Source organism: Phaseolus vulgaris, chromosome 6 (assembly GCF_051622355.1).
Source record: "Phaseolus vulgaris cultivar YP4 chromosome 6, ASM5162235v1, whole genome shotgun sequence".
Classification (NCBI taxonomy): domain Eukaryota; kingdom Viridiplantae; phylum Streptophyta; class Magnoliopsida; order Fabales; family Fabaceae; genus Phaseolus; species Phaseolus vulgaris.
Genome location: NC_143503.1, coordinates 5,519,754 through 5,528,362, shown reverse-complemented (window position 1 = coordinate 5,528,362; position 8,609 = coordinate 5,519,754).

Sequence of the window (8,609 nt, the reverse complement as noted above, 5' to 3'; positions counted from 1 at the left end):
GATGTTGGTTGGCGGTTCTGACGCCGTGAGGTGCAAGCTCTTCATGAGCACTTTGACAGGGATGGCAATGGATTGGTTTATCAGCCTTCCAGATGGCCATATAACTTCCTTTGCACAGCTTTCACAGTTGTTTAGGGAGCAGTACATCGCGAACCGGGCTCCCCCACCGATGTCGTATGATCTCTTTGATGTGAAGCAGTATCAAGGAGAGACGTTGAAAGAGTATATCAACCGCTCCGGGGCGCAGGTGGTAAAGGATGGCACCACAAAAGAACCCATGATTGTGTACGCGTTCAGGAAGGGGATTTGCCCTGGACCATTCTGCGAATCAATCATCAGAAACCGCCCCCGAACCTTTGCAGAGATTAGGCGTTGCGCGGTGGAGCACATCGCCATAGAAGGCGAGGTGTGCGAGTGTTGCACCAGCACGCCCAAGAACGCAGTCGCGTGCACAGCCCGCCAAGGTGAACAAGGCCGCGACTGGGAGGAGAGGTCAGGACAGGAAGCGCCCTTACGAGGCGAGGAAGCCCTAGACGAGGGGGCGTACAAAGGGGAATAGGCCGGTGAGGCACAACTTCGTGGTGGAGTTGAAGGACTTAATTGTTGTGCCCAACATTGCAGATAGGTTGAGGGTCCCCGCGAATACTGATAAGGTGCTGGGTCCTCACAAGGATGCATGGTGCGAATTCCACCAAGCGTTCGGACATCACATCACCAATTGCTTGGCCCTGGGCCATCAGTTGGATGAGCTAGTGAAGAGTGGATTCTTGAAGGATTATCTGGTTGGGCCCTCTGCGGCCGCGGCCTTGGCTGTACTAGAGGAGGATCAGGCACACGAGATGCCCATCCATGGGGAGGTGCACACCATATTTGGTGGCTTCTCAGGAGGAGGATGCATTGCCTCTCAGCGCAAGAGGTACGTGCGATCAGTGAACTCGGTGGTCGAGCAGGAGGCGGATGACTCGTTGGACATAGACCTTGCGTTTACGAAGGCTGATCTCCGCGATGTTGTCCCCCACAACAATGACCCCGTGGTGATTTCAGTCGTCACCGCAGGGAGGAAGGTACACCGAGTGCTCGTGGACCAGGGCAGCTCCGCGAATGTGATGTTCTGGTCCACATTCAATAAGCTGCAGTTGTCCCTTGATCAGCTAAGGTCGTACACAGGGTGCTTGTATGGTTTCGCAGGGGACCAGGTAGAGGTACGTGGCTAACTAGAGTTGAGGACGAAGTTCACCGATGAAACGGCGTCGCGTACCGAGAACATTCGGTACCTAGTCGTGAACGCCAATTCGGCGTACAACATTCTGCTGGGGAGGCCAGCTCTGAATAGGCTAAAAGGGGTGGCCTCGACACGGCACATGAAGTTGAAGCTGCCAGACCTTAGTGGAAGAGTGATCTTGATCAAATCCGATTAACAAGAGGCAAAGAAGTGCTATGAAAATAGCCTAAAAACGAAAAGGAGGGTATTTATGGTGGTGGAGCACCCACCCAGTGCGGGTACGCCCATGGAGGAAGAGTCCGTGGAGGAGGCAGTACTCGTGGGGGAGACGCCCGCCGAGGCAGGGCCCACAGGGGAGGCACCCAGGATGGCGGCATCCATGGAGGAGGCGACGCCTAGAAGAGAACGCCGCGGAAGCGAGTCACGTGCAGAGAATGCCCAGGACAAGCGACCCGAGCCAGTGGAGAACGTGGTGGAGAGGCAAATTGGGGGCAAGACCTTCAAGTTGGGATGACTGCTGAGTCAGGAGGAGCAGGACCAGGTGGCGACAGTGATTTCACGCCATCTGGATGCCTTTGCATGGTCCGCCTCGGACATGCCCAACATCGACCCAGATTTTTTATGCCACCATCTCACCATGGACCCCAAGGTCCGCCCAGTACGGCAGAGGAGGAGGAAGTTCAATGAGGAGAGGCGCCTCGTCGTACAAGAAGAAACTAAGAAGCTGCTGAGCGCCGGCCAAATTAGGGAGATCCAATACCCTGAGTGGCTGGCCAATGTGGTGTTAGTGAAGAAGGCAAATGGAAAGTGGAGGATGTGTGTGGACTTCACGGACCTGAACAAGGCGTGCCCCAAGGATTCGTATCCTTTGCCCAACATCGACGCGTTGGTAGACAGCGCCTCGGGCTGTAAAATGCTAACCTTTTTGGATGCATTCTCGGGGTACAATCAGATCAAGATGCATCCCCGAGATGAGTGCAAAACGACGGTCATACCGTGTAGTTATTGCTACAAGGTCATGCCGTTTGGATTAAAGAATGCAGGCGCCACCTACTAGAGATTGATGGATAGGATCCTTGCACCTATGCTGGGTAGAAACGTGCAAGCCTACGTAGATGACATGGTGGTGACCTCTCAAGAGAGAGGGCGACACACAACTAACCTGGAAGAGCTGTTCGCCACTATAGCAAAGTACCGCCTCAAGCTGAACCCAGAGAAGTGTGTTTTCGGGGTCGAGGCGGGTAAGGTTTTTGGCTTCTTGCTCACTGAGCGGGGAATAGAGGCAAACCCCGACAAGTGTGCAGCGATTTTGGTGATGAGGAGTCCCGCCTCGGTGAAAGAGGTGCAGCAGTTGATAGGGCGGATGGTCGCTCTGTCCAAATACGTATCAGCTGGAGGAGACAAGGGGCATCCTTACTTCTAGTGCCTCAAAAGGAATAACAGGTTTGTGTGGATCGAGGAGTGCGAGGCAGCGTTCCTCAAGCTCAAGGAATACCTGGAGGCTCCTCCCGTGCTTTGTAAGCCACGGACAGGCGTGCCACTCAGGTTATACTTCGCGGTGACTGAGGGGGTGATCAGTGCAATGCTAGCTCAGGAGCAGGACCAGACTCAGAAGCCCATATACTTCGTAAGTAAGTTCTTGTAGGGGTCGGAGGCAAGGTATTAATTGTTAGAGAAGGCGGCTCTGGTAGTGGTTTTCTCGGCGAGGAGGCTCCGTCACTACTTTTAAAGCTTTACGGTGGTTGTAATAACGGATCTCCCCATCCAGAAGGTGTTGCAGAAGCCAAATGTCGCGGGGAGGATGGTCCACTGGGCAGTGGAGCTGTCTGAGTTTGATATCCAGTACGAGCTCAGGGGGTCCATCAAGGGGCAGGTATACGCGAACTTCTTTGCGGAGCTTTCGCCAGGAAGCACACAGCAAGAGGTAGAGGTAGGCTCCCGGTGGGTGCTTTCGGTGGATGGGTCCTCTAATCAGCAAGGAAGTGGAGCCGGCGTAGTCCTGGAGGGGCCAAACGGTTTGTTGATCGAGCAGGCCCTGAGGTTTGCGTTTAAAGCCAACAACAATCAAGCAGAGTATGAGGCCCTCATAGTTGGGATGCTCTTAGCCAAGGAGATGGGTGCGCGAAGCCTGTTGGCGAAGAGTGATTCACAGTTGGTCACGGGGCAAGTGACTAGGGAGTACCAAGCCAAAGATCCATAGATGGCGGCATATCTGAGATATGTCCAAGTGTTGAAAGGGGCGTTCATGGCATTTGAGTTGATCCACGTCCCGAGAGAGCAGAATGCCCGAGCTGACATGCTCGTCAAGCTGGCCAGCTCAGGCAAGGGGGAAGGTAGAGGACAGTCATCCAAGAGACCCTCAAGACGCCACGAACGTTTGTGGCCGATAACAGGGTGGATGTCCTCCAGATCAGTGCGTTCAAAGGAAGGTCGAGGAATCATCGGTCCTTGATTCAAGATACGGCGAGGACCCCAGCGTAAGTGCTTACCCAGCCTCGCCAGAGGAGGAGGACCCCATGCAAGTGTGCGTCCTGGAGGAAGGGGATACGTGGATGACGCCCTATAGGCGCTACATCGCGGATGGGATCCTCCCAGCAGAGCCAGAAGAAGGTAAGAAAATAAAGAGGAATTCGGCGATATACACCCTCGTGGATGGAGCGTTGTTCAGTCACGGGTTTACACACCCGATTTTGACATGCGTGAGTGGAGATGAGTGCACAAGGATAATGTTTGAACTCCATGAAGGGATCTGTGGAAGCCACGTTGTTGGGAGGTCTTTGGCATCCAAGGTGGTCCGTGCAGGCTTCTACTGGCCGACGGTAAAGGAGGATTGTGTAAGATACGCCCAGCGTTGCAAGCAGTGTCAAATGCACGCTGACTGGCACAAGGCGCCTCCAGAAGAGCAGAGGTCAATTTACAACCCATGGCCCTTTCACACATGGGGAATTGACATTTTGTGGCCCTTCCCGCTAGCGATAAGGCAAATGAAGTACTTGATAGTTGTCATCGAGTACTTCACGAAGTGGATAGAAGCAGAGCCGGTGACGCAGATCACCGCACACAAGGTACAACACTTCGTTTGGAAGAATATCGTGTGTTGCTTTGGGGTACCAAGGCGTCTCGTCTCAGATAATGGTACTCAGTTTGCCAGCCTGCAGTTGGGCAAGTTATGCTTAGAGGTAGGTATCAAGCAAGTGTTCGCATCTGTCGAACACCCCAGACGAATGGACAGATGGAGTCCGCCAATAGAATTTTGTTGATGGGGTTGAAGAGAAGGCTTGAGAAAGCCAAGGGAGCTTGAGCGGAGGAGGTGTCGAGGATAGTATGGGCCTATCACACCACGCCCCAGACTACCACCATGGAGACGCCATTCAACCTTGTATATGGGTCAGACGCGATGATCCCGGTGGAGATCCACGAGAGCTCACCACGTTTTCAAAGCTTTGTGGCTAAAGAGTCTAACGAGGAGAGAAGGGTAAACTTAGACCTGTTGGACGAGGCCAGAGAAGAGGCAAGAATCAAGGTTGAGGCTGTGAAGAGAAGGGTAGAGCATTAGTACAGCTTCAAGGTGAAGCCACGGCAGTTCCAAGTAGCTGACCTGGTCATGCGAAAGGCTCATCCATATGAGTTGGAGAACAAGTTGTCTCCCAAGTGGACCAGGCCCTTTAGAGTAACCGAGGCTAAGGGGAACGGTTCGTACAAGCTTGAGACTCTAGAGGGAGGCCCCATCCCACGCACTTGGAACGCAGCAAACTTAAAGTTTTACTTTAGTTAAAGACTTTATGTAGTATACAGTTTAAGGGGACACTCTTTTTCCTCTTAGGGGTTTTTTAATGAGGTCACCCAAGCAAAAATCAGTTTAAGCATACATTGTCTTGAATTTTCCTTTCTTGCAATGTAAAGAAACGCTAAAAAGAAAGGGCGTAGTTCATTAAGAAACGAACCCGCCACCTTGGTGTGTAGACACCTCAGAAGGAGGGACGCGGATATCTCCTCTGGGCGTGGACACCAAGCACGTGAACCGCCTCGAACGTTTAGACACCCCAAAGAGAGTGGCGGGAGCGCACTCTTCGGGCGAGGGCGTCGAGTTTGAAAGGTACGCATAGCATAGTTAAAATCTGGGCGTCTTATCCCTGGGTAGGGGTTAACGGATTCCTTCGGGACGCCCCCTCCCCAGGTGAGAACGACTAGCCCCGGTTGTCTGATGCTTAGACACCTCGCAAGGAACTGGCGGGGGGCGCCTCCTTCGAGCGTGGGCATCAGGTAGAGAGGAAGTTCGGAGCAGTGGAGAGCCAGGCGACTTGGTGCAGATACACGCCATGTAGGAGAAGCACCATCCTTCGAGAAACCTTCTCCTTAGGCGTAATCACCAAGTCCCTGGACATCTTGGTGTTTAGACACACCGGGGACGATATGACTCTACTTTCAGCATGCCTCTCCTCGGGCGTGGGCACCAAGTACACTGATCGCCTTGGTGTTTTTAGACACACCGAAGACGAAACGGCGCTGCTTCCAGGCAGGCCTCTCCTCGGGCGTGGGTACCAAGTGCGCAGAGATAAGGACTAGTTGCCTTGGCGTTTAGACACACCGAGGACGATACGGCGCTGCTTTAGCAGGCCTCTCCTCAAGCGTGGGCACCAAAGCGCAACTTTGTCCCAAGTGTCTAGACACACTGAGGACGAAACGATCTTGCGCTCAACAGGTCTCTCCTCGAGTGTGGGCACCCAGTACGAGTAAGCAGGCTTCGGCCAAGATAAGTCCTCCTTTGCCTTTGAGCGATGCCGAGGCCAGGGGAGTTAAGTCCTTCTTCTCCTTCGAGCGATGTCGAGGCCATAGAAGAGATGAATGCTCCTTCATCTTTAAGCGATGAAGAGGCCAATAACACCTTCGGTGGTAGGCGCCTTAGGGCCAGGAAGGATAAGCAAAAATCAAGTTACAAGTTATTACGAGTTAAAGAAGAGGAAGGGGTCGGAAGCAAGCAAGAGGCATGCACGATTGACTTCATAAGAGAGATAAGAACAAGAGCGACGTGCTACCTATTGCTCGCGAAAGTAAACAAGTTAAGCGAAAGGAATAAAAGATAAACAGGCAGAGGAGGCAGTAAATAAAGGCAAGTAGAGATAAATTGTTAAAGTTACAAACCATACAGAATGTGCCAAGTTAATAAGGAAATGTTAAGATTACAATGGAATGGAAACTAGTTGTTATCAAAAAATTCCAGGGGAACAATCTTTCCATCAACGACCTCTTTGGTGGGGGCGTATGTTCACCCCAAGATTTTCGCAAGCTACTTGAGACATAGCCTCCTCGAACCCTGCAACAAAGGCATGGGCGCCATCCTCAAGGAGTTCCTTCTCAACTTTTTGAGAGCGCTCAGCTTGAGAGGCCAGCTCCTTCTGCACGACCGCCAAGGCTTCAGTTTGCTTAGTGAATTCAGCCTGCAATAGGTTGAAAGCCTCATTCTTAGCAGCAAGTTCACCCTCAACTTTACCCAGATTTACCTCTTGGGGAGTGCAGCGTGTTTCCAGGTTGGAGGTATGAACTTTAGAGGCCTCAGCGGCAGCGGTCATCTCGACTACCTTTTCATGCAAGGGCACTAACTTGGCCACAAGCTCGATGTACTTTTGGCTCGCTGCATGAAGTTTCTTGTTGGCTTCTTCTTCAACTTTCAGCGCCACCTTCAGAGCATCCTTGATGGCAGCTTCTTGAGTAAACCAGCGGCGAGCCTAGTCAGTTGTTTGTTGCTGCAGCAAGGCTAACTCTTTGGCCTTGGTCTCAGTTTCTTGCTCCCAAAAATTAGCGATAGAGATATACTCACCGAGACAATGAAGGATATTCTCCTCTATAGCCTTGCGAGGGGGGTTCTCCGGGAGTGTCTGCCGAAGGCCCTTCAGCAGGAAGTGGACAGCTTGGGAAAGTTCTGGAGCTGGCGTAGGGGCGGGCTCGGGGTTGGTTTCAGCCCCTTCCCCCAGTGCCATATAGTTAGGAGGTGTGAGGGCACTGAGAGGGTCTTCTCTTGGAAGTGGAGCATCTTTGTGGGAGGTTGAGTGGGAGGTAGCCACCATGGTCGTCCTCCTCCTTTTGAAGGAACAACCACCACGCCCTTTCCTTTGTCAAGGGAGGCTGGTGGAGAAGCAGTTCCAACCATCGCCAAGGGGATGGCTTCGATGGGAAGCGTGGAGGTAGGGGTGGGAAGGTTTTGAGGAGAAGGGAGTTCTTGGGCAGATTGAGCAGGTGGTGCAAGGGAGTTGGCAGCACCAGCCTCGGGAGCAGGGGATGTAGAAGCACCAGCCCCACCAGAATTGGCCTTGCCAAAGGTACCCAAGACCTTGGCAAATCTCTTGCATTTTTCCTTTCCCAGCATCGTGTCTGCACCAGAAAGAGGTAGTTATAGTCAAGTAAAGTTACGAAAGCAAAGTGAAAGCTAATAAAGTTTGCAAAGAAAATGGCATAAGTAAAAACAGAGAATTGAAGTTAGTGAAGAAGGGATTTCTCTCATACCAATATATTTGGTCAGTTCAACTGAGTTGTACTCATGCTTGATCAATTCAACTGTATTGAATACCACCCCAAAGCTCGCTAAGACTTGGCATATCTCACGATCAGTCGAAGTCAACTCATCCAGAGTCTTGGGTTTTGTTAGTGTGGGTTCCTTCACCCAATACAGGGGAAATCCGTCAAGGGAGGTAAGATCAGCTTGGGAGCTGCATACCCTGAAAAACTTCCCTCGGAAGCCCTTGTATGATTGCTGTTACAGGGATAAGATGATCCTCCCAGTAATTCCGTTGAAGCTCACCCACAGATTTTTCCCAGGGCTCTTGGCCTCGAAGAAGTGGAGGAAGACGTCCACTAGGGGGTAGCAACCGAAGTAGCTAAAGAGGATCCCGAAGGCTTTGACGAAAGCCCAGCTATTGGGGTGTAGCTAGGCTGGTGCCACGTTCACCTTGGTGAGAAGTTCCCTTTCAAAGTTTGTGAAAGGGAGACGCTTGCCCACGTGCTGGAAGACCGTTTGGTAGAAGAAAAAGAATGGTTCCCCACCATTCAAACAATCATCCACGCAAACTGGTTCACCCACGGTGCAGGGGCGTACGGATATGTAGGCGTCGTGCCTCCTTCCGAAGGCACTACCCTTGCACCCTGGTTCGCTGTTCAGGTGGTCCCTCCAATCAGAAATGGAGGTTAGGGTGGATGTTTCTGCGAGCAACTCGTCACAAGCCCAGAGGTATAGCTCTTTATAGTTAACTCTGGGGGGAGGAGGGTTGGCTGTGGTTTTTGTGCGCGCCATGGTTTAGCGAGGAAAGCTGAGAAGAAGAAGAAGCACAAGTTCAATAAACAAGGGTTATGGCGTAAAAAGGGCGAAAGAAACCCCAGAAAAACCCTACCCACG